This window comes from Protomyctophum bolini, assembly GCF_963924005.1.
Source record: "Protomyctophum bolini genome assembly, chromosome: 2".
In the NCBI taxonomy this organism is placed as follows: domain Eukaryota; kingdom Metazoa; phylum Chordata; class Actinopteri; order Myctophiformes; family Myctophidae; genus Protomyctophum; species Protomyctophum bolini.
In genome coordinates, this window is record NC_137863.1 from 50,132,851 (window position 1) to 50,158,153 (window position 25,303).

General features: G+C 44.5%; 1 long non-coding RNA gene across 1 annotated transcript; it reads right to left on the minus strand.

Moving 5' to 3' along the window:
• Positions 1 to 16,850: 16,850 nt before the first annotated feature.
• On the minus strand, positions 16,851 to 18,525 carry LOC308322734. Its single transcript, XR_013964747.1, has 3 exons — positions 18,315 to 18,525; positions 17,506 to 17,612; positions 16,851 to 17,164 (listed from the first exon to the last, which is right to left on the minus strand). It is a non-coding gene; the product is annotated as an uncharacterized lncRNA (long non-coding RNA).
• Positions 18,526 to 25,303: the final 6,778 nt, after the last annotated feature.

Sequence of the window (25,303 nt, forward strand, 5' to 3'; positions counted from 1 at the left end):
TAACACCCAAAACGCTGTCCTTAGAGCCTCTGTGATTATTCCTGCTGTCGGAAACAAGAGGGTATAAAATACAGCGCTAGGGTTAAACGTTTGCTCTGAAAGAATATATATTCAAAGATTTGAGCCACATTTTCAAGAATTTTATAAAATGGCATATATATATATATACACACACACACAAGCTCATAGCTTTTCACAGCAGCACTATGAGCTTGTACATCTGCTATTTTTCAACAGCTAAAGTATAGCATAATGGATACAACACCAAAAGGGGTTAATACAGCAGAAACTCCATACCATTTGGATCAATGTGGATTTCGTCCAGGTTCTTCCCTTGGAGATCACCAACTCGTCCCTGCTCCATGGCAATCAGCACCTTGCTGATCCTCGCGAGCTGAAGGGTCTTCTCTGGTAACCTATAAAACTTGCTATGTACTCTGATGCTGTGTCCCATGAAATCAGCTAGCTGCCCCATCTCAGTTTCCCTAAGGTTCAGAACTGTGGACAGAGTTGCCAAATGTTTCCGCAGTTTGGTAGATGTAATTGCCTGTGGATTCTTGAGGCCACACAGATTGCTGTACTCTCGGAGAAGAGCACTCGAGCGATAGAAAGACATGGCGCCTGGTACGGCGAATAGATAGCGGTTATCGTCGAGGACGCCACATTCCTTTCTGCATTCACAGAGACAGACAAGTGATTCCAACATTGACGGACTTAGGAGAATGGGCACCATCCTGCCATTCTTTCCTCTAGTTTCAATTCTGGAGAAGTGACTGCACAGCTTTATCTCAAACTCAGAGAGAGCGTAGTTGATGTCCTCATGAGTGGATGATTTGTCTCTTGACAAGAATGATGTGAGCTGAACTTTGTTCGTCTTCCCTTGTCTGCGACGGTTGAAAAGCAGAACCAGAGCTTGAGTGACCTTGGACAGTTTCTTCCAGTTCTCCATCGACGACGTAGACTTGAGGTCCTCAATGTACTGGTGCTGCTTCTCCTGCAGGAAGTCGTGTAACTTTTTGACATCTTCTGTCAGAGGCAGGACCAGAGGGTTATTCAACTTTCCCTCCAACAGGGTCTCCTGACATTTATTGGAAATCTCCTCATTCCATTTTGCGTGGTAGATCCTTTGGAAGTTTTGTGCTTCTTCCGCTGCCTTTTTGTCACCTTGAATGAGAGCACGACTCTCCAGAAGCATAGCGATTTTCTTGAGGCTGAATCCAAGTTTCACTGGAAGACTGATAGATTTCTCTTTTCTCGTCTCTTTTTGTGCAGTGTGTTTCACTGCCTTCACTGTGAGCTCAAAGTTCTTTGGAAGGATGTACTCTTTGATACTCTTCAGTGGTGTGATGTCACTTCCATGAACAACAAGTCTCCCCAGCTCCCTCAACTTTTGCCGGATGTAGTCATATTTTGCGGGGTCGGATCCGTGCTTCTTGTAGAGGGACTTAGCCAACTCGAGAATACACCAGTCTTTTTTGGCTGCATCTGCGATTTGATCCTGTTTCATTCTACTCAAGACATCCCAGACATCAGTGGACACCCCATCGGGGATGGGTTCAGCAAACGCACACAACATTTGAACTCTCTTTTTTCCAGGTTGTCGCTTTACGTCTGGTTTGATAAATTTGCAGTTCTTCATGTGTCTCCACAGTGCAGATCTGGTCATCAACCCTTGGCAGTAGACACAATGCATGTACTCTTGGGCAGTCAAATCTTGTTTTGGCTGCTTGCTTGCGACCAGTGTCCCTGTGCCTGTTTTTAAGACTTCGATATTGTGTGCGAAGTTGCCTCTGTTTCGGAGTAGATCTATATGTAGTCGCCTTTCTTTTGAATTCTTCGGAAAGCTGAATGCCTTTACAACCTCAAACTCCTTGCGGTGAACAGTCTCCAAATGCCTTGACAATTTCAACATTGGCATCTCACAAAAGACACAGAAGTGACGTTTACTGTATTTCCGAGATCCATCGGCTTTTTTTCCGACAGCAGGAATAATCACAGAGGCTTTAAGGACAGCGTTTTGGGTGTTACTACACGCAAGCGTTTTGGGTGTTACTACCACTTCCCTGTCTCTCGAAAGTTGGACAGGTCTCTCTATGGTGTCACACTCTGTGGCCACATCCTCAAACCAATCACTATCACCGTCACATTAACTTTTATCGGCAGAGGGGGAGTACGTTCTGTCATCCAAATCCGAAAATGAAGAGGCCTATGCTGAGGAGGACGCGCTTGAGGGGGACGCCGCTCTTGAGGCCAGTCAGGACACATTTGAGGAGATTACGGAAGGTATGTGCTTTAATCATTACATCTCCACATCTTGTTGCACCTTTACAGCACCCCAACTCTATCTGCCTATCCTAAACTGTTTAAACTATAAACTGTTCCTGCCAGTTGTCTGGTTCTCACAGTCATTAGCTTGGAGGCAGCCAAACCTTTAACAACTGTCGCCATTTGTAATTGACACACAGATATTACAGGGAGAGACAGCAGACACGATCATCTCTAGCACATCTAGTTACATAATATTTGACTTGTCATTCTATAGTTGCTGACCTGAGTGGATCCGCGCAAGATGGGGAGACGGAGCCAACAGGAGGTAAGGATATTGGACAGGGTTTTACTTTTATTTTCCCTCAGCCAGGTCCTAGCGTACAAGTGGCTTTGTCGGTCAGTCTGTGGCATGTGTCATTTTGCACCAGAGTACCTTAGGAGAATCAACGCCTGTAGCTTTACCTAGCCTACCTGTGGCACTTAACAGAATGTTCTACTTGTCATTCCACAGTTGCTAAACGGAGTGGGTCGGCACCAGCAGGAGCCGGACAGAAGGAGCCAAAAAGAGGTAAGGATATTTTGAGTGGTGCAACAGCTTTGTGTCCCTGGGTCCCTGGCTGGGTCTGTCTGTCAAAGTACAAAATAGCGTTTGGTTGGGGTTTTTTTGTGATTAACTGGCGGGGGCTCGTTATCCCTGTTCAACATTACTTTGTTTCTTAAAGGCTAACATTTTGTCAGTTTGTTTAATGTTATATCCTGGAGGTTCTTTTCGTGCTCGTGTTAAACTATCCACTTTACAGCTGTCATATTTATCAATTTGAGAGGTACAACAGGTGCGTGTCCTCTGGTAGCTTCCTTAGCACTGGGTGCTCAGTTTTCCTACTGTACTAATTTTGGCAGCTATTAATCGGAACATGGTGATTAATTACAAAATCAGTTGTTAAACACAGTAACATGACTAAAATGGCCAAATCCGGATCTATAGTCAGTGGTAGAAATAATTGTAGCTTTTAGGCTAAAACGATTACCTTATAATACACTAATCTGTTATTCATTTCTCTTTTAGCTCGGAAATGGGAACCAGAAGAGAAAGAAGCCGTGGAGAGGCACTTTAACAGTGTGAATGCAGCCGTAAAGTTTTCTACATCTTCTTCTTTAGGGATGTAATTTTGTTATGGACATAAAATTTTATAGCTTTCCAATCTCTCTTTGTAAGGGCTGGCTCTGATTCCAGACACCTGTCACAGTCACGTTTGCCTGGGACATTACAAGTCTGTATAGATTCCTTAACACTAGAAGGTCTGAGAGGTAATTTTGACCGTTTTTTAAATTATTTTTAAGTTGATTATCTTTGCCCATGAAGCTTTCAGAAGAGCATCATCATCCATCACCATTCTATCATCTCAGAAAATCTTGACATCTGAAAAAAAATCTAAATGTGAATTTAAGCACATGCAACTTTAGCTGATTTTATTTCAGACCTTCTAGTGTTAAAAAACATGATACCTGTGCTTGACCTCGTGAGGAGAGGAGAAGCCACTGACGGAGAGGTTGGGAGGAACACTACTGTGCTGTAACAGGTTGTCAGTTGTCTCGTATCATGTCAATATCATGGTCAGTATAATGTCAGTATCATTGACATTCATTGTATATATCATGTCTAGTAACATGTCAGTATCTTGTCAGCAGAATCATGTCAGTAGTATCTTGTCTAGTATCTTCTCAGTATCATGTCTAGTAGTATCTTCTCAGTATCTAGCTCCATTAAATTGGAACCCCTATATCTATGCTGCTACGCTTTAGCCTCAGTTTAATTGTTGCCTATGTGCCTGCGTTAAGTTTATGTCGCAGTCCGCTCCTCGGACTGTGAACTTTGACTGTCCTTATTTGATATTGGACTTCTGGATGTATTTCTGTCATTTCACTGATTTCAGTATGTTTTGTATGTATTTGCTCATGTGTTCCTGACTGTTGGTTTGTTTCTTTTTGTAGTATTTGTGCCTAGTGTTCCTGCCTTGTAATTTGTCAGTGTTTCCACCTGTGTCATTTTAGTCCCCCAGCCTATCCTAATGTTTATTGTATTTTGGTTCCACCTGTGACCTGTTATCCTGTGTGTATTTAAGTCCTGTGTTTGCATATTGTTCTTGTTGTTTCGTAGTTCCCTGTGGTGTGAGTTCCTGTATGGTTTCTGTGTTTTGTCATGCCTTCTTTGCCCTGTTTATGGAAGAACCTCAGTTTGATTAATAAATCCTTCTAAGTTTATTGCTCTGCCTACTGTCGCCTGCATTTGGGTCCTCATCCGCAATCTTTTTGACAAAGCTGCATCTTTCCTCAATGATTTAAGTAGATTTGAAATGTGTTTAAAGGTAGCAGATCTGTTTACATACGCAGTGCTAGTGGTCCATAGGGTGGTTGTAATCCATTCTCTAGCCTTCTATCACAACAGTACACACATCTTGGTGCTGTGTTCCCACATTGTTGTATTTCTTCCAGTAGGCATGCTCCAAGTGTAGCTGTTGTCTCACAACCTCAGCCTAATACCTTAAAATGTAACTATCTCCCTTGAATCACAGGGAAATCCATTTGGATTTGAGACCCAGGTTTGAATCCTTGAGTACAGGCCAGATCAATGACAGGTTATAGTGGGCTGGAAGCCAATCTTAGCCAATGAGGATGGAATATGACAAATCTGAAAGACCCGTTTTGTTTAGTGAATATAACCTGGATGGGCGGACAGGGTGCAAAACAGTCTCGGTCATGCATTCCGGCCTGGTGGAGACTATAAGGGAATACAATTTAGTACCATGTATTTACTATTTACCCAGCCACTTCATATTCAGAATAAGAATCAGAATAAGTGTCAAGTGTCAAAGGCACGTAAGTAAGTACCAATCACTTATTACCTTAGTAATTACATAAAGATGCCATTGAGCATTCAATCAGCTGCTCACATCACACGTGTGTATGACAGCCAGAGGACTAAAATAGCAAAAGCGAAGCATCGAGTATAATAACTTCCCATCTAGAGTTTGAATGGACAGGGAGACATCGAAGAGGAAGTATGAGTGGGGATGAATAAACATGTCAGAACAGGTCAGCTCCATATATGGAGATCTAAGGGTTTGAGGTCAGATGTAGAGTTGCTGGCCGGCATATATGCAGATCTAGTCTTCTCCATGTATGGCTATCCGAGGTCAGTGTCTTGATCTTCATGTTTTTCAAAATAGTAAAAAAAAGGAGTAAGGGGTTTAGCACAAGGACCTGATATGTGCAAATATGATTGAAATCCAAAATGTAGGTAGACAGTGGAGCTGGATTAACTTGGGAAGGTAGGGATTTCCGCCTATGAAAGGTTGCTGATTCACAATAGAACCAAATATTGGCACCCTTGTTGCTTTGTAGGCAGAGAGAACTGTTTGTTGTTTTTCTTTGGGTGCAGAGAATGGAGTTATGTGTGCAGTTTCGGTTTGGTGTTTGTTCCATTTTTCAAGTTCTTGGTTGGCAAGGGGACCCCAGATATCGCAAACCATAGAGGGAGGTCTATGACAGTTGAATATCCATAACGTTGGTAACATCTGAAACTGTTATGGTGTACCCACAAAGATGTTAAGATCTGAAAGTGTGTTATGGTGTACCCACAAAGATGTTAAGATCTGATAGTGTGTTAAGGTGTCCCCACTATGGTGTACCCACAAAGATGTTAAGATCCGAAAGTGTGTTATGGTGTCCCCACCAAGATGTTAAATTCTGAAAGTGTGTTATGGTGTCCCCACAAAAATAACAATATCTGACAAGTCCCCAAATGGGAGGACCCAGTCATGTCTGGGGGAAAAAGTATTGAATATTACTAATTTAATGTCAGATTCTTGTTCCTGATTTTTTTCTGATCAAGCCTGATTTTTTTCACAGGCGTACCATGTCTAGAAAGGGGTGTTCCCACATGGGAGGTTCTAGTCATACGTCCCCACTATGTAGCAACTGCGAGTGTGTGTGTGTGTGTGTGTGTGTGTGTGTGTGTGTGAGTGGGTGTGTGTGTGTGTGTGTGTGTGTGCGCATGCACACTTCGCATGGAGTGTCCTCCTTGTCAGAGGCACTCTGATACACGGCCTGCATGTGTTTTTACTTTTTACACTTTGGTATATGAGCTGAATTTTTTTTTGCGACCGCCGTCAGCCCGTCACCCTTTCTCCCCCGCAAGCAGGGAAGTATCACACCTCCCGACAGCTGGAGACGGCATTGTTCAAGCTAATCATTTGCATTTCAACTGTTTACTATGTTGATAAGATAATAGGAATACAATGATTATTATCCATGATGAGGGATGTTATTGAATGCTCGGTTAGACTCGACCGACAGTTCCTTTCCATGAAGTGAGAATGCTTGCTGATGCGATTAAAAATAAAAGTGTTTGAAATAATTCCAACCAGATAGACCTACCGAACCTCTAAATGTTTTGTCAGTCAAAAGAACAGTTCTTTCTGCAAGCGACGTGGAACTGATCTGCAAGTCTGCCTGCACGCACGGCTTTTTTTTCTCTCTCTCCCTCTCGCTGCTGCTCACGGAGCCTCGGAGGCATGATGTAAATGTTCATGAATCCAACTATCCAAGTAACTGCCGGTGAGGTATGCGGAAGTGCATTTTAGATAACGCTGTAGCCAGGGGGGCAGTCAGACAGATATTTTGTGAAGCCAATAAGGAAATCGGGACTTCCTGAAAGTTCATATAATGGCCTGTTGTGGCGCTGTCATTGGGCCCAAAAAAAACTATATCTCCATAGAGGTCCATGTATTTGGGCCCAACTTCACCTAGATAGTATTACCTTAATAAACATGGTCATGAATACTTTCTGCTTCCAGTCACTAGTTTAAAGTCTCATTTCTCATGTCATAATATTATTTTTGGAAAATTATGGTCCCATTTATTAAAAAATAAAGTCGCGTATGTTCTGAGGGGCGTGGCTACCGTTAAAGTCTATGATCGGGAGCCACCCCCGTTCGAGTCAAAATAAAAACCAACGAAGAAGAAGGGGGGAAGTCCCGCCTCGTTGTCTGGGCCAGCCAAATGCAAATCATTACAACGCGATAGACCTCCCGAACATCTAAATGTTTTGTCAGTCAAAAGATAAGTTAGTTCTGTCCGTCCGTCCTTTGTCTGCAAGTGACCAGTGGAACTGATTTGCACGCACGGCTCTTTCCTTTTTTGGCACAATCAATCAAATATATATTAATTACATCGATAACACACGTGTAGCCTATAATGTTTCCCCCTCTATATAAAAATGACAATATATAACTCTAATGTCGTATTTCGTCTGACTCTGAGCAATGTGCCTGGCTCTGGCTGTTACAATAACGTGTGGTAGCCTATTTTGTTGGCTCAATACGGACAGTGTTTGGGTATTCAATATAGCGTCACTATAATTATAGTTTGGTAAACTGAAATGAAAAAGAAAAAATTATTTGAGTCGTCCTGTAGAGTTGAAACTGCTGCCTTGAAGTTGGACCACTTTAGGTCACAGACAGACAGACAGACAGACAGACAGACAGAGGCCAGTCATTGGAGCGGTTATAGGCACCGATCAAAAAAAGTCAGTCTACAAGTAAAGCTCACAACATGTTGGATCTGCTATTCTACCAGCGTACAGTTTGTACAGAAAGTATAGCGCCTTTACCCAAGGCGCTTTACATAGATTGTGCATTACATTCACCCATTCACACACACACACACACACACACACACATTCTTACACCGGTGGCGGCGGAAACCATGCAAGGCACCAACCAGGACATCAGGAGCAATTAGGGGTTCAGTGTCTTGCTCAAGGACACTTCGACACTAGCTCTGGGGGAGCCCGAACTGGCAACCGCCCGCTCTCATCCAGGCCAGCTCGCTCATGTCCACCGGCTCCCTGGCTATCTGAAACTCTCAGATCTGAACGAACACCTCTAAGGGCAGCCGAAAGAAAGTGGCACAAGACAAAGCTACCAGATGACCTTTCCCACTTTCACTCACTCCTCTCTGCCTTCGCCCTCTCACTAACCACTGCTAAAACCTCTTTCTACCACACCAAAATCCAATCCTGTACTTCTAACCCCAGGAAGCTCTTCTCCACTTTCTCCTCCCTCCTTAAACCCCCTCCCCCCACTCAACCTGCATCCCTCACTGCTGAGGTTTTTGTCAACTACTTCGAGAAGAAGGTTGATGATATCAGCAGCTCCTTTCCTCCCCTCCCACATAAAGTGGCATCTGACTCAACCAACACTAACCCCAACATACCATGCATGTCCTCCTTCTCTCCTCTTTCCCCAGACGAGGTTCTACAACTAGTGACATCCTCTAGACCTACCACCTGTCCTCTTGACCCTGTCCCGTCTCCAATCTTCCAGACCATCGCACCTGATCTGCTCCCCTTCATCACCTCCATCATTAACACCTCAGTAATCTCAGGCTGCGTCCCATCTGCCCTCAAGTCAGCCAGAGTAACACCACTCCTCAAGAAACCAACTCTTGACCCCTCAGATGTCAAGAACTACAGACCGGTATCACTCCTTTCATTTATTTCTAAAACCATTGAACGTGTTGTCTCCAACCAGCTCTCTCTCCATCTCTCACAGCACAACCTGCTGGATCCCAACCAGTCCGGATTTAAGAAGGCCCACTCCACAGAAACTGCCCTGCTGGCAGTCACAGAAGCACTACATGCTGCCCAAGCTGCTTCCCACTCTGCAGTACTGATCCTCCTAGACCTATCGGCAGCATTTGACACAGTGAACCACCAGCTGCTCCTAGACACCCTAGCGGATCTAGGCATCGGTGGAACGGCACTAAAGTGGTTCTCTTCCTACCTCACCGACCGGACCTACCAGGTTTCCTGGAAAGGTCTGTTATCATCCCCCCGAACCCTCCAAACTGGGGTCCCACAGGGATCGGTACTTGGTCCCCTCCTTTTCTCACTGTACACTAAATCCCTTGGCACTATCATCTCTGCTCACAATATATCCTATCACTGCTACGCCGATGACACACAACTGTTTCTATCCTTCCCCCCCTCTGCCACTCAGGTGGAAGAGCGCATCACCGCATGCCTGGCTGACATCTCACAGTGGATGTCCTCCAACCACCTCAAACTGAACCCAGACAAGACTGAGCTTCTCTTCTTCCCAGCTAAGTCCTGCCCTATGCGGGAGCTAACTATCTCCATAGACAACGCCCTGGTAACGTCTGTCCCAACAGCCAGGAATCTTGGTGTTGTCCTGGACAGTCAGCTCTCGTTCAAAACTCACATCACAGCTGTCACTCGATCCTGTAGGTTCACACTCTATAACATACGACGAATTAGACCGTTCCTCACCCAAGAATCAGCCCAGCTCCTAATCCAGACAACAGTCTTGTCAAAACTTGACTATTGTAACTCCCTCCTTACTGGCCTACCAGCATGTGCACTTAACTCATAGAATGCTGAAAGCGTTTTTAAACGTTTTATTATAGCCAAGCGCAAGAAGCGCATAACGTTTTTATACGTTTTATGGTCCAAAAAACGTTTTTTTATTGATTACTATAGTTCAACTATATTTGCGCCCGGACAACTCATAATGTAACACCGATCGGCTCTAAAAAGAGTTAAAACCCCCCCCTGCTGAAAAGAGGTGTTGGTCTGAGAAGCGTCTGGCACCGCCTATTGGTTGGTCTATGCGAGGACGTACGACGTATTGGAGACGGCCGTCCGGCATAGACCAACGCAGATGTCAGGGGATCTAAAATGGATGGGACAATGCTCTTGTTTGTGTGAATACACTCGATTCCCCCTCCCCTCCTGTTTCTACATGGTTTCTCCCGAGGGAGAATGGTGGGGGGGGGGGTCTCTTCCTCTTGGATCGCATTGGCAGTTCCCCCCCCACTCCCGAGTCCCCACTGCTTTCAACTGCAAGGCTTGCACTCACTCTCATTCTCGGAACAAGATACAACGCGATTTGCTCTCTGCCCGTATATAAACCTGCAACGATCGGCATTTGATTTCATAACGTAACGTTTGCCAGACACATGTGGAGTTAGTCATGGACAGATTGCACATCATTATCGAGGGCCCGCCATGATACGTTGGTCGCTGATCGCAAGCCGTACTGCTGCTGCGCTGCTCGCATCCAACCATCCAATCCACCCCCCTTTCTCGTTACAACAGGCTATTATAAACTCACCGTCGAGCAGCCTGCCCTGCACCTAATGTGATAAAATGAACGGCAGGACAAAATCGGATCGATTATTATCTGTCTATCAGCAACATACGGGTGTTTGTCTTGCAACGACAGGTGGTGCTTTCTCGTTATTTTTCTTCCAAATACGTTGACGTGCTGCTTCTGCTGCTGCCGCATCCATCTCGTTGTTTTTCTTGTTTTTTTTCCCAAACATGTCCAGACACAATCCGATCCAGTCTCGCGTCTCACCTTATAGATACGCGAGACTGGATCGATGAGGTTAGTGGTATGTCTGGACATGTTTGGAGCGGCACACGACAATCGACAATAATGTTGATTATGCAATATCATTTCCTCAAAGCCTAGTTGCCCCCCCCCCCCCCCCGTTACTGCGATTGTTTGTAGCTCGAATCACAGAATGAGTTCAATGAGCGTAGGGAGAGGGCACATATGGGGCTACGATTGAAGAAAGTTTCCAAGTCCGTTTTATGATCAGATAATGTGCATCAAGACTCTCTGCTTTCATAAGAAAAAAACTAATACTGTAATTGCGAATGCAATGAGCACTTACTATGAGACCTAGCAGATCACGTCTGTCTGTCTGTCTGTCTGTCTGTCTGTCTGTGTGTGTGTGTGTGTGTGTGTGTGTGTGTGTCTGTCTGTCCCGCTTACTGTATATGTGGACCTGGCCCTTTTGTGCCCATATATGGAGCTGAGTGATTTGTGAGTCATGGTGACATGAGTGTGATGGCGTGGTCCTGCTTTGGGGACTCCTTATATGGTTATGGCTGAGTCATGGTGACATGAGTGTGATGGCGTCTTTTGTGACCATATATGGAGCTGGCGTGGTCCAAGCACTAACTATGACACCCTGCAGATCATGTCTGTAATTTATTCTAATTGTTATTGCAATTTACGATCTGCGTTCGCCTTCCGCGTTCGCGCGTCTTACTCGTAATAATAAAAATCACACCCCTGTGAAGTGAGCAGTGCAATGTTGTGAAGTGAGCAGTGCAACATTGCACTGCTCACTTCACTGGGGTGTGATTTCTATTATTATTACAGTATTAGTATTTTTCTTATGAAAGCAGAGAGTATTCTGTTTCATACGGTATATAGTATGTACATGTCGCTATAGGCCTTATTTTGTGAATATTTAGTTGTTAGGTCCATGCTCTCTAAAATTATCTTTTTCAGAGAACTTTAGAGATGGCATGGGCCTGAATAACTATTATTCACAAAATAAGGCCTATAGCGACATGTACATACTATATACCGTATGAAACAGTCGACTCTCTGCTTTCATAAGAAAAATACTAATACTGTAATAATAATAAAAATCACACCCCTGTGAAGTGAGCAGTGCAATTGCACTGCTCACTTCACAGGGGTGTGATTTTTCTGGGTGGTATTTTTCTTATGAAAGCAGAGAGTCTACTGTTTCATACGGTATATAGTATGTACATGTCGCTATAGGCCTTATTTTGTGAATAATAGTTCTTCGGGTCCATGCCTTCTCTAAAGTTCTCTGGTGGGCGCAAGCTGCATTCAATAGCCAATTAGTGACAAACTGTATATGTGTACAATGTGTACTGTTTTCCTCCTAAAAGTAGACATTCAGGGCTTTCATTCGGTATATGGTTTGTATAGGATATTATTTGTGCTCAATTTTATATCGGTCTTTTGAACTAAAAAAACTGAACTGAAATGTCTGTCAACTTCAGGCCTCCATATCTCTGTTGTTTTTTTTCACAAGCAGCGTGCAGGCAAAAGCAGGTGTTAGAAAAAGGTCAATATCTCCAGAATGGAAGATGGTAGAATCATAATTTTTTTTTTAAATTGAAGTGGACAAGTTGGGCTTTCTTTTTATTTATGCGATTGTGATTCTCGCTATAAGAGGCCCCTCGCTGTGGGCCCCCCAAAAAGTTCAAAAAGCCCATGTTAAGCCTTCAGCACCAGTAAGCCAGGGTCCGCTAGAACCTGTAGCAGTCTATGTGTTAAGCCTCTCCAGCTGATCCAAAATGCTGCAGCTCGCTTGGTCTTCAACCAGCCAAAATTCTCACATGTCTCCCCCCTGCTCCGCTCCCTCCACTGGCTCCCGGTCGCTGCCCGCACAGAATACAAAACTCTGATGCTGGCATTCAAAGCAACCAAAGGTATGGCTCCCCCATATCTTGCAAGTATGATCGAACCCTACAAACCCTCCCGCTCACTCAGATCAGCCAACGCAGGGAAGCTGGAAGTACCCTCACTAAAAACGCCGGGACAACGCTCCACACGTCCCAAACTCTTCTCCCTTCTGGCTCCAAAACTGTGGAATGCACTTCCCATTGCAGTCAGAACTGCAGCATCACTCCCAATCTTCCGCCGTAGTCTGAAAACCCACCTTTTCAGACTCCATCATGGCCCATAGCACTTACCCCACCCCCTTAGATAGCAATTCTGTAGACTTAGATAGCATTTGATACAGACTTATAGCATGTTATGTAGACAGCATAAGTGCATTGTATGTAGTCATAGCACGTCATAGTACATATGTGTAGCATAGTAGTATAGATGTATAGCTTATATGTATAGTTTCATTATAGATATTCCACTGTTACTTTCTTAGCTTACGCATGTTTCATGATAAATGTCTTTATGTGATGTATTCCCATGCTTTTTGTTCTTGCTTAATGTAAGTCGCTCTGGATTAAGAGCGTCTGCTAAATGCCTAAATTGTAAATTGTAAATTGTAACCTGGCGGTTAGCATCCAGCCACTCTTACTTGAGCCACCGCCGCCGGCTAAACTGACCTACAAAGACAAAGTACAGTAACAACGTCTTTCGGATACACCGACTTTGTGTAACCCAAAAGTCAAATTAGCCTCTGTGTGATGTTGGTGGACAGACAATTGCCTCAAGAACAGATATACAATTAGTGTAGTATCACTTATATACAGTGTGCAGATATCTCATTTATTTTGGCTTTGTAGGACGGCCTAGGCCATATCAGAATTGTCGCCTATAATGACATGCCCAAAATAGGTACGTCAGTGTCAGTAGCGTGCACAGACAGTGTGCGTGCGTGCGTGCGTATACAGTGTGTGTGTGTGCGTGCGTGCTTCATCGTATTTATTATTATTACCTGCATATTAATAATAATAATAAATACGATGAAGCACGCACGCACGCACACACACACACTGTATACGCACGCACGCACGCACGCACACTGTATACGCACGCACGCACACACACCGGTACGGCTAAAAAAAGAACTTAAAAAAAAAAAAGTTTGCTTTTTGCAAGATTCGAACACGGGTCCGCACGGTGCCTTGACTATAGGGGCGAGAGCGCTAACCGTTACGCTACCAGAGGATGAAATAATTCCGAGAATTGTACTACTAGGACAAATAACCTGCACCACGGCACGCAAAAAAAAAAAAAACAATGGCGGATTCTGTTCTGCCATGGCGGATAATGAAGGATACGCCATGGCGTAAAAAAATAGGTCGTGGCGAGTCGCTGCCGCCACGAATTGATCAACTCGCCACGGCGGATTCTGTTCTGCCATGGCGGATAATGAAGAATACGCCATGGCGTAAAAAAATAGGTCGTGGCGAGTCGCCGCCGCAACGAATTGATCAACTCGCCACGGCGGATTCTGTTCTGCCATGGCGGATAATGAAGAATACGCCATGGCGTAAAAAAATAGGTCGTGGCGAGTCGCTGCCGCCACGAATTGATCTCGCTCCACCTGCACCATGGTCCACATACTGTACACTGTACAAAAAGGGCACATTGCTGTCCAGAGGGCAAGGGCCTACTGAGTGCTCTAGCACCCCCTAGTGTCTATCTGTGCACGCCACTGGTCAGTGTTAAGGTGCATATTACGGTATTGCAGTTGGAATGAATGTGAACATAATGTGAGTAAGGTGAGGTAATGATCAATGGAGGTCACATACAGTATGATACGGTAACATGCTTTTTTGCCATCTTTCCAAGAGTGTCTGACTGCAGGGCAGGTTGATCGATCAAGAAGTCTCTGCGAGGGCGGGGTTAGTCAACGGGGCGGGGTTAGTCAACATCAACCAGAGTAGAGGAAACACAAAAACGGAAACGGAAACAGATAAACGGAAACAGAAAAGGGCGTTCCCTTGTTCCCTCCTCACTCAGGGACTCGGCCCCGTGGGCCTCGTGCCCAAGTGGGGGTCCGCGGGGGTCCGCGGGGGTCCGCGGGGGTCCGCGGGGGTCCCCGGCGTATCACTGCCGTCTCTGGTCCGTTTTGAACGGGGGGAATCTCGTTGCGACCGGGCCGCCCTCAGGGACTCGGCCCCGTGGGTCTCGTGCCCGGGTGGGGGTCCGCGGGGGTCCGCGGGGGTCCCCGGCGTATCTCGGCCGTCTCTGGTCCGTTTTGGCCGGGGGGGATCTCGTTGCGACCGGGCCGCCCTCAGGGACTCGGCCCCGTGCCCGGGTGGGGGTCCGCGGGGGTCCCCGGCGTATCTCGGCCGTCTCTGGGCCGTTTTGGACGGGAGGAATCGTGGGCCCTATTGTAAACAAGTGTAATGCTTATGGCAGCAGTTCCCAAAGTGGGGTCCGCGGGCTAGGGGTATGCGACGCATAGCCAGGGGGTACCCAAGCTGACAAAAAAAAAAAAAATCATGTGTGTGTGTGTGTGTGTGTGTGTGTGTGTGTCTGCCCAGTGTCTGCCCAGTGTCTGCCCAGTGCCTCCCCAGTGTCCGCCATGGTGCCTCCCCAGTGTCTGCCCAGTGGCTCCCCAGTACCTCCCCAGTGTCCCCTGAGTGCCTACTGCCTCACCACTGTCCCAGTGTGACCCTGAGTGCCTCCTCAGTGTCCCCCTGAGTACCTCCCCGCAGTGTCTCCCCAGTGCCTCCCCAGTGTCTGCCCAGTGCCTCGCCAGTGTCTCCCCAGTGCCTCCCCAGTGTCTGCCCAGTGCCTCCCCAGCGTCCCCCCGAGTGCCTACCCAAAAGGGGTACCTGGTCCAAAAAAGTTTGGTAACCCCTGCTTTATGGTGTCGTCCACTCAATGTACTGTAATTCTGCAAACTGCATGTTAATCAATCTATATATATATATTGTAGTGACTTTTATAATATATATATATATAGAGAGCCTAATCACAGACTGCTGGACATTCACTGGAGAGCACTCCAGGCATAAGGTTGAGCAACCCTTTTGTGGTCCCACCTGGTTTCTTAGGAGGCACTATCAATAAAGTCTCTTCAATAGTTTGTTCCACAGTAATTCAACAATCTGGATGGATAATAAATAGGTTGTTTTGTCATAGTAGTAACTTAGTAAGGACTAAGGAGTAGTAACATATAGCCTACACTTGCTGCAGTAGGTGTAAAAGATATGCAGTCACCTTCACTCTGCGCTCCAACAATATCACTACCATGTGAGGTATGACAGCAGTTGAGCCAAATAAGTCCATACTAATTATCCATAATGTATAAATATGGATAAGAGTTCAGGACAGACAGGCCTTTTCGGGGAGGTTAGATGGTTAACTTAGATGTTTAACTGCTCTTCTGGGGTCATGTCAAAATTGGTTTCTACGTCCTCCTAAACTCAGTAGGCCTATGGGGACCAGGACAATTCCGGCTGTCTGTTGGTGTATTATGTTGGTCATGTCCATCTATGGTACATGGTGGTACAGTATATTATAACATTTTTTTCTTTTCAATAATTGTTACCTATTAAAACCCGGCTATAACCCACTAACCCTACGACACTGTGGTATTGCATATTCAGACTATTACCCCAAAACAGTATGTATACTCACTCTGCTTCTCTTCTGAAACTGGCAACTGCTATCACATTTGATCACTCCTGGATGTCAGACTATAACACTTGTATAAACCAATGAATAGTGTGACAGTGCTTTAATCTGTGGGCACAATTATGGAAACTCTGTATACAATACATATTTTGTGATTCAAAGTAACGTCTAAATGGTTTCTACATCTTCATAAACACTTACTACACCGTTACACTACACTATACTATTACACATCATAGTTCATGGTATCATATTACACGTGTCATAGCAGCCTCCACCCACCTGCGAGGTACCAACATGGACTTCCAGAGCAGTACATGGACCTGGGAGAAGTGGCAATTCAATAAAACAAGCAGAAAGCCTGCAACACTGCATGTGTTTGGAAACAACAATAGAGCCACAACATAGTGAAAACCTTTTATCCTTTTCTTTATTGCTTAAAGAATACAACTTTGTAATCAAATGAATGTGTATCAATTACAACCACGTTATCTATGTTTATATTAAGGGTTTACCACACAGTCGCATTGCAAATGTTTGATAATACACCAGAGGTGGGCAAAAGAACAAATTCAGCCCAGATATTTTACAAAGTAAACATCCTTAACATTGTGTACATTTGCTTGGATGCACTCTGCAGCCAAGCAGAGCAGTACGGGCATCTGGAATGGGTAGAGGGCTCAGAAGGGCTGGGCGCCTGAACACTGTGCATCGCGGGGCTGGCAGACTGACCACTGTGCATCGCAGGGCTGGCAGACTGAGGAGGGCTGGACAGCTGACCTGAATAGAGTTTGCACTTCGGCAGGTGTTTTCTCATCGCATCAGCCCTTAAAAGGGTGTTCTTACACCGCAGGGACAATGATAGTGTGCCTGAGATGTATCTGATCTGCAGTTAAGACAGCATCTAATGATGCGCAGATCTAGAGGGAGGGGAGACATACAATATGACAAATTAATATACAGTATATAATATACACACACAGCACCAACTCATTCTTACATTTCAAATGTACTTAAGGGGAGATCCATCCTTCATAGACCACTGGCAGTCACTAGACTGACTCACTGACTGAACACACAAATTGCATGCGTTGCAGAGATGGAACCTGGGTGAAATGAGTGCATGAATAACACACCCTGCCTGGCCAAGGCCAACAGTCTGAATAAGTCCCAATGTCAATTTGAAAGATAATGAAAATGCCTCCTCTCTACAGTACATCCAGACATACATCCTAAAAATAAAAAACAAGCTTATACATACCTTCAAAAGCGATTGCAGTTTTAATATGAGCAGTGGTACAGTGTACAGCAGGTTGTACATTGTTTGAGCTGTACAGACTCATTGGTGGTCAATATGGAACGATGCATCTGTTAATAAAAAGAAACAAGACAATTTTAACAATTACACTGAATTTGCAGAGCAGATAATCTACATCTGTAGACAGGCATTAAGTCCATAGATCTGTCAATTTGCCTATGCTGTAACAATAACAGTAATCTTTTTTTTTAAGTATTAAACTAATAAAAATGATCCATCATTTAACAGACCTCACAAATTAAAATAATATGTCACCAGAAGCAGGGATGCATGTTGTATGCAGCCATGCTAGCTGCTGCTAATGAATAACCTAACACTTTGGCTACATGTTTAAGAAATTATTTCATATTTATGTCAGACATGCTCTATGTGAAGAGTTTTCCTGTGTCATTAACTAATTTCATGGAACATAACAGCTAACAAAATAATGCAAGTGCATGTTACAAAAACAGAATATAAGGGGGAAAACGAACCCGTTTAACTCCTAACGCTAGGTGCATTAATGGTAGTTTAGCTTCATAAGTTAGAATCGGAATATTGCTTGTTGTGTTATTACTCGAGTGTTAGCTACCGGTGTATCCTTTATCTGTCCGGTATTTAGCTAAGAGGCTAAGCTACTCGAGCAGGCAAGAAAGAAAAGAAAAACAAACTCATTAACTCCTGTTCATAAGGCTATAGTTTGCACTGCAGAACGTTTACATTTATATTAAGTTATACTTATAATATTAATATTGTCTTGCTGGTTTACGTACCTTGCGGAGGAAGAACGAGAAGAGTCTGGAAAGTGGAAAGAACTGCAGCAAACGGGCTGTAATATAAGTAACCCAATAGTGTAAGTGGTGCCAGATTTTGCAACAGAAATGTTGAAAAGAAGCCACTCAACAAATTGCAACAGATTAGCTCATTTAAATCTAATGTTCATCAACTGTTTGAAAATAGCAGAGCTAGAAGCATAGCAGCATATTAAATTAATAATAATATTAATAATAATACAAATAACGATAATAATACAAGTCGCTTATAATAAGCGGACATGGCATGCGGACAACAACAAGCTCCCATGGACCGCCCCCACCCTTGCAGTACTTCCTGATCAATGCCCTCCCCCCTCGCAGAGACTTCTTGATCGATCAATCCTGCCCTGCAGTCAGACGCTTCTCCATCTTTCTGCAGTTTGCCATCCATAAACCTTCTCGTTTGCAGTGTCTGCCGTTTTGTTTGAGTCAACTTTTGACTCAAACAACCCAAAGGAACCCAAAACCACGAGTTGAATAAAGGAGCTGCGGCTTTGTTCTGAGAGAGGAGGCAAAATGGAGTAATATGTTTAATTGAACCGTTTCACCTCCATGCTAGACAGACATAGATTCTCAGTTGGAATGGTGATGAAGGCTTATGCATACTTCATTAGTGAGTGCCTTTGGCTCGCCCATGTGCCAACAGTACATTCTCTCACTCTCTCTTGTCTCTTGTCTGATTACTGGCTTGTGTACAAAGCCTTCAGTTAGACACGGGGGTAAACATTTGCAGCATCACAAAGATTTATATTCTTTCTGAAAACATTGTTAAGCTCTTTGTGTTGCTCAGCGACTGCCTCTTCAGATTTGAATAGCTTTGCATCTGCTTACTTTGACCCTGAAAACTTTTGTCCGTCAGGAAAAACAATATCTTATGAGAGATAACTCTGGAGAAATGAGTAATGACTGACTGCTATGTTATTTATTAGAGCGCTTTTGTATGTTTCCTTCAGCCTTTACACCCCCCCGCACACCTCCGCTTTCTCTCTACATTTATCAACTGAGAAATCTGGGCAAAGTGATATAAATGTGTTTGGGGTAAAATGTCACCAGAAGTATATACAGTATGAGCAGATCATAAACATCCTGTAACTGCAATCCTTTTCACAGGTTGCCATTTCATTCTTCTTCTTCTCTATAAATTCCATTGAAAGACTCAAACAGGATTCAGTTTCCCCAGTTCCTTCAAGTTAACTTGGTAGTAAATGTGTCTTTGGGGACTTGCAGCAAACAACTCACAAGAAGGTATGTTTGAAATATCCCTGGTTGCTAAATATGACTCCTCATTACTGACTGTTTTGTTTATGTCTTCGTATAGCTGCACGCCCCTTCAGTAAGAGAGATATTAGCAGTATTGTTGAATCAGATGAAGATTAATTGTTATTGTATTGCCGTTGGTTGCTATGCTTACTTTCCTGTTACTAAGCAATAACACTATATAGTGTCTATAGGGCCTTGGTAAAAGCCAACTCGGATCGTTACACGTTCGTTTTTTGGGCCGAACAAATAATTAGAAAAACAAAAAACAAACAAAAATAAGTGTTGTACCTTGCCCTTTTTTTCTTCTTTCTAATTATTTGTTCGGCCCAAGAAAATTGTGTTTGTTGTCATGAGTTGTCACGATCCGAGTTGGCTTTGACCGAGGCTTACAGGTCTTTAAATAAATACTTTATGAAACATCTATGGGAAATATTAATTGGAAATTGTCTTCCGGGTCGCTCATCAGGGGCGGGCCTGCGACGCTCTATTTGCTCCTAGTGTGAAACACTACATAAGCACCTTAAGAAACAGCTCATTGATGTCCTGCAATGAGCCAAACAGAAGCTGGCAATATATGTAATTATTCTACTGTACCAATCAGCAAGGCACGTTTTGTTTTTCATAGCCTATTTCAACAACAAGGCAATTCAACGTGCTTTACACTAAACATTTAGACATAAGACTCGGAGCACATTACGTAAACACATTATAAAAGGACATTTGAATACAATTAAATTAAGGAGAAACCGATAGGGATTTTTGCGATGTCTTTCCACTAACACAGGTCGACAGTTTCAATGGACAAGCAAGCGCACGACTCTCCATAATGCCATTTGTCTTGGTTTTTTTTTATGAAGCATTCATTATGTAAATTTCACGTATTGTCCGTGCAGTATCTTTAACAGTCTTTATACGGTATCTTGGAGTTCTTTGAGGTCTCCTAGCCAGGGAGACTCTGACACACAGCGGTGAGACGGCAGTGACATTTTGTCACCGTGCCTTTGCAGGCGAGCTAAGGTCGAGTACCACCACCGACCGGGCATCACGCAGATCCCTGCAGATTCTGAAAGGGGTTACTTTCACCGCCAAAGAGCATTCAGAGGCAGGGGAAGATATTGAGTCACCCTGCCGTACAGATAAAAAGACCCTCTCGTGCCCACAAACCATCGGATCAAAGGGAGGGGTCCCCTGGCCCGAGGGCCGTACCGCAGATCTTTTGATTCCCAGAAGGCGTGTCAACTCGTTCCGCTATGCGTCCGCCCCTCAAGGACTTCAGACATGAGGACATCTGCTCGTCTCTCCCGGCATTATAGATTTTTTTTCCATAGTCCGCCTGACGGATTAAGCATAGGAAAATCATATGGACTTAGAGGCTTGGCCTCAGTGGTTTTGGAATAACAGTGCGATGAGGGCTGACTTGTTAATAGAGAAGAGGTAATAGCAGAGACGTATAGTGAGTGAGTTGGAGGGATTAACTTTTTTGTATTTTGTATTTGTATTACTGCATGGTGGTGGATTTTTTTCACGTTCACCATCTGCAGCTTGTTCCCAGAGAATTTAACCAGTGTATAGTTTGAAGGCACAAGGATAATGCAGAGCACTGAGCAGGTGATGGAAGTTGTCATTGCAGTCCCTCCCCTTCACTATTTTCAGTCAAATGGGCAGGTGGAACACCAAAAATTTCAACTGTGCTAACTGCTAATAAGCCAATCTGGAATAAAGTGAAAAAAGGGTGTTGAAACTTTGGAGTAATGACAGCAAGAGGGGAAATAGTTTCAGAATATTCCTGTGGGCTGGTTCTATACATTTGAACGCATTTGTTTCCTTGAAAGGTCCTCCTGCCTCGCTGTCACAGTGTGTTTTAACAGTGGGAGAACAGTATAGAGCACCCCTTAAACTCACTGTAATCCACCCACCCACTCAAACGTATGTATGCACACACACACACACACACACACACACACACACACACACACGTGCAGAAAGGCCCAGGCATCCAGGTGCGCACACCACAAATCAAAAATGAAGGAAAACACATGTCAATCAACCCCAACTGGCCAACTCCCTTCTAACCCGAGCAGTAGCCTAGTAGTGTCGTTGCTGTCGGGAGAAAACCTCATAACTCCATTTTTGAGGTTTTTGGCATGAAGTGCTAATGAACACCCTTTACGTCTGTGTGTTATTTCGAACATATTGAACCAATGGAAAGTAGTAAAAACCACCTCTCCCCCTCTCATGGAAGTAATTGACAACATATAAAGTTACAACACCAACTTTGATGAGACTGTATTGCTTTGATTTAAAAATATATAAGGTTTTCTTAATTTCCTGAGAAATGTATATTTTTCATTTCCTGAAAAATGAACCTTTTGGAGTTATGAGGTTTCCTCTCGACAGCAGAGATATAATAATTTTCACCAAAGACGCTTTATAGCTCCCATAAACAGAAGAGAGGGAAGAGAGAAAGAAAAAAATGGGAGAGGTGACCACATTTGAGGCCATTCTCTTCTATTCTGTCCACTCCCCCTCCCTGCCTCACTCACCGCATATCCTTTCAGCCCCATTCTCCCGTGCCCAGGTCCTCTGACAGGAGCAATCACGGCCTATTGAAAATGCCCGTCTCATCAGAAAATGGCAGCATGTAGAAATCTATAAAAGGTTTTAATGTCAGGGGCCCCGTGATTGCCCGGGCTTTTATCAGTCATTCACCAAATCATGGCGTCAGACACTCTTCCTGACAGGAAAAAAGACAGGAGGAGTGCATCATGGGTAATGGCAGGGCTGTGCTGCAGGTGGATGGCCCATACCTTATCAATACTAATTGTATCTGCTTGACAGAGATAATTTTCCTCAGTGCCATAATTTGCCCCAATGTTCCTATAGAGAGAGGGGGGGGGGGGGGGGGTGCTTCAGAAAGAGAGACATACAGATTATAGGCTGAGGCATGGGTTTTGTTTCAGAAAATAAAAAGTACAAAATTACAGAATTGAACGATAGGCCTATTAAAGGATTTATTTTCCTTTGAAACTAACACTTAAAAAGTCAACAAAGAAAGCTACTTTGGCTGAAAGCAACTCAAGGATCTGAAGATGAAAGAAACCCAAAACGTGCAATATTTGCTCATTTCCAGGATAGGAAAGGAAGGATTTTTATTTATTAAAGAATAACATTGTGCACTCATCCAAAAAATTGAGCACATCATCCATCCATCAGGATGTTTTCATGCATGAAACTTGATTTAGGAAATTCATTTCAGCATGTTTACAGTAGCTATTTGGCCATGTTCATAGCAGAGATGATCAAAGGCAGCACGCAGCCTGTGCCTCAGACATTTAAAGCCAGACATTATTTACCTAGCCAAATGAAACACCTCCTGGTGAGCCATGCCGGTGCATTTTAATGAGTAGCTTTGGAATCAAACAATCATGCACAGAGACATATTGAGGGTGCAGGGTTACGTGGCAATAGTTTGCCAAACGGAACAGCCATGTCATTTTGATGAGTGCACTCAATCAGGTCTCCACAGCAGATGAAAAATACAGCAAAAGCTTAATTGCTTTGGCCATTCTTACACAGGAAAATCTTCAGTGTTAATTTAACTCTGAGTGCGTGCAAAACATTGAACCAAAAGGCTGTAAGAGTCTATTATTAAAACAGATGATTTTACATGGATGAGAATGTGCTGTCAGACTTTTGAGGAAAAGCAGTGGGAATTTCCGCAGGACTTACGTCTGTTTGTAGTGGATTTCAAACATCCATAAACACGATTGCTAATGTACGTGGCACTTTTGATTACCGCCCGTGGCAGCAAAGAATGTGGCATCTGTTCACTCCAAGGACAAGGTGTAGTGAACCACCTCCTATATGCACAGAGGATCAAGGCTAACAATCTGCCATCAGATGGGGGAACTATATAAAATAAACACATTTCATTTTTTTCCTGTTAAAAGTAAAATATGTGAATATTTACAGTATCTACAAGGTAAAATATTAAACACAGTATTTAGTGAATCCAAGGTCCCTGTAAAAAGTACACACAGTTTAGAGGGTGTCAGGCTGCCGACCAGGAGTATGTGTGTGGAACCAAGCAGGAGAACGAAACACAAGAATGTCTGGTAGAAAACACTTTACTAAAATAATAGGATCAAAAGAACACAGGAACGCCACACATACAAGAACAGCAGCGCAACGCTGGCGTAACACCAAACTATAATCCGACACAGAGTCCAGCAAACACACCACTTAAATCACAGAGTCAATAATTGGCACAATAGTTCACAGCTGTGTTCCCAGGAGGAAACTGTCTCTCAGGTAGGGTGGAGGAGGGGAATACAACAGGGTAGGTAGGAGAGAACATAAGGGTGGCGGACCAGGCATGGGACGTTCTGGGACAGAACGTGACAGCACCCCCTCTCTAAAGGCCCGCTCCCCAGGGACCGAAGAAAGAGACTGGGGGGGGCAAAGCCAACCTGGAGACCAGGATCCGGACTCCTCGTGGGGGGTAGGGTGGGGCATAGGGTGAGGAAAACTGCCAGGGGTGGGTAGGCACAAGCAGGAGAGAAAGGACAAGGGGTGAGAGACAAATTCAACACAACACAGCTCAAAAGAAAAAAGCCTCGCAGGACTAAAAAAACAAAACACAGTAGAAAAAAACCACTCAGGGCTAGAACATACTAAAACGACCCCCTCGGGGCACTCAGGAGCTCTCCGTAGGAGAAACGCTTAGAACTAAAGCCTCGCACGGCACAACTAGCGTTTACCAATAAAACAGAATTAACAAAAAGGCATCAAAGCTTAAACGTGCCTTACGGGTCTGACAGGGCAGCGGATGATGACATGGCCAGGTAGGCCGCAGTATAAGCAGAGGCCTTCCCTGATCCGTAGGTCCCTCTTGGTGTCTGGACGCCGACCTCCCTCTCCGGGCTGGAAATCCATGGAACGCCGCTGACTGAAACTCGCCTTCTCTCTCTCGACAGAAGGACCCCAGGACGGCTCCGCCGCACTGGTCCCCGGAGAACCGAAGACGAAGGTGCCTCTCCTAACCTCCTCCACTGGCACGGTTTGTGTCTCAGCATTACACGCAGCCGGCACGGTTTGCGTTCCCACTTCCCTAGTGGGAACTCGACGTACCGCCGGATTTAAGTTGAGCCCCCGGAGCGTCAGCATCATAACGGTGAGAGGACCGGCGATTCTTGCTTCTAACGCCGCGAAGCGTTCGTCCAAAACCCGCTCCAAACCACCCTCCTGGTGGTCCTGGCAGCTGTCCCCCTCCGACCCGCTCCATGCTGGTTCCATATTATGGTCGGATTATACTGTAAGGCTGCCGACCAGGAGTATGTGTGTGGAACCAAGCAGGAGAACGAAACACAAGAATGTCTGGTAGAAAACACTTTACTAAAATAATAGGATCAAAAGAACACAGGAACGCCACACATACAAGAACAGCAGCGCAAAGCTGGCGTAACACCAAACTATAATCCGACACAGAGTCCAGCAAACACACCACTTAAATCACAGAGTCAATAGTTGACAATAGTCCACAGCTGTGTTCCCAGGAGGAAACTGTCTCTCAGGTAGGGTGGAGGAGGGGAATACAACAGGGTAGGTAGGAGAGAACATAAGGGTGGCGGACCAGGCATGGGACGTTCTGGGACAGAACGTGTCAGAGGGAATGGATATCCCAGTGG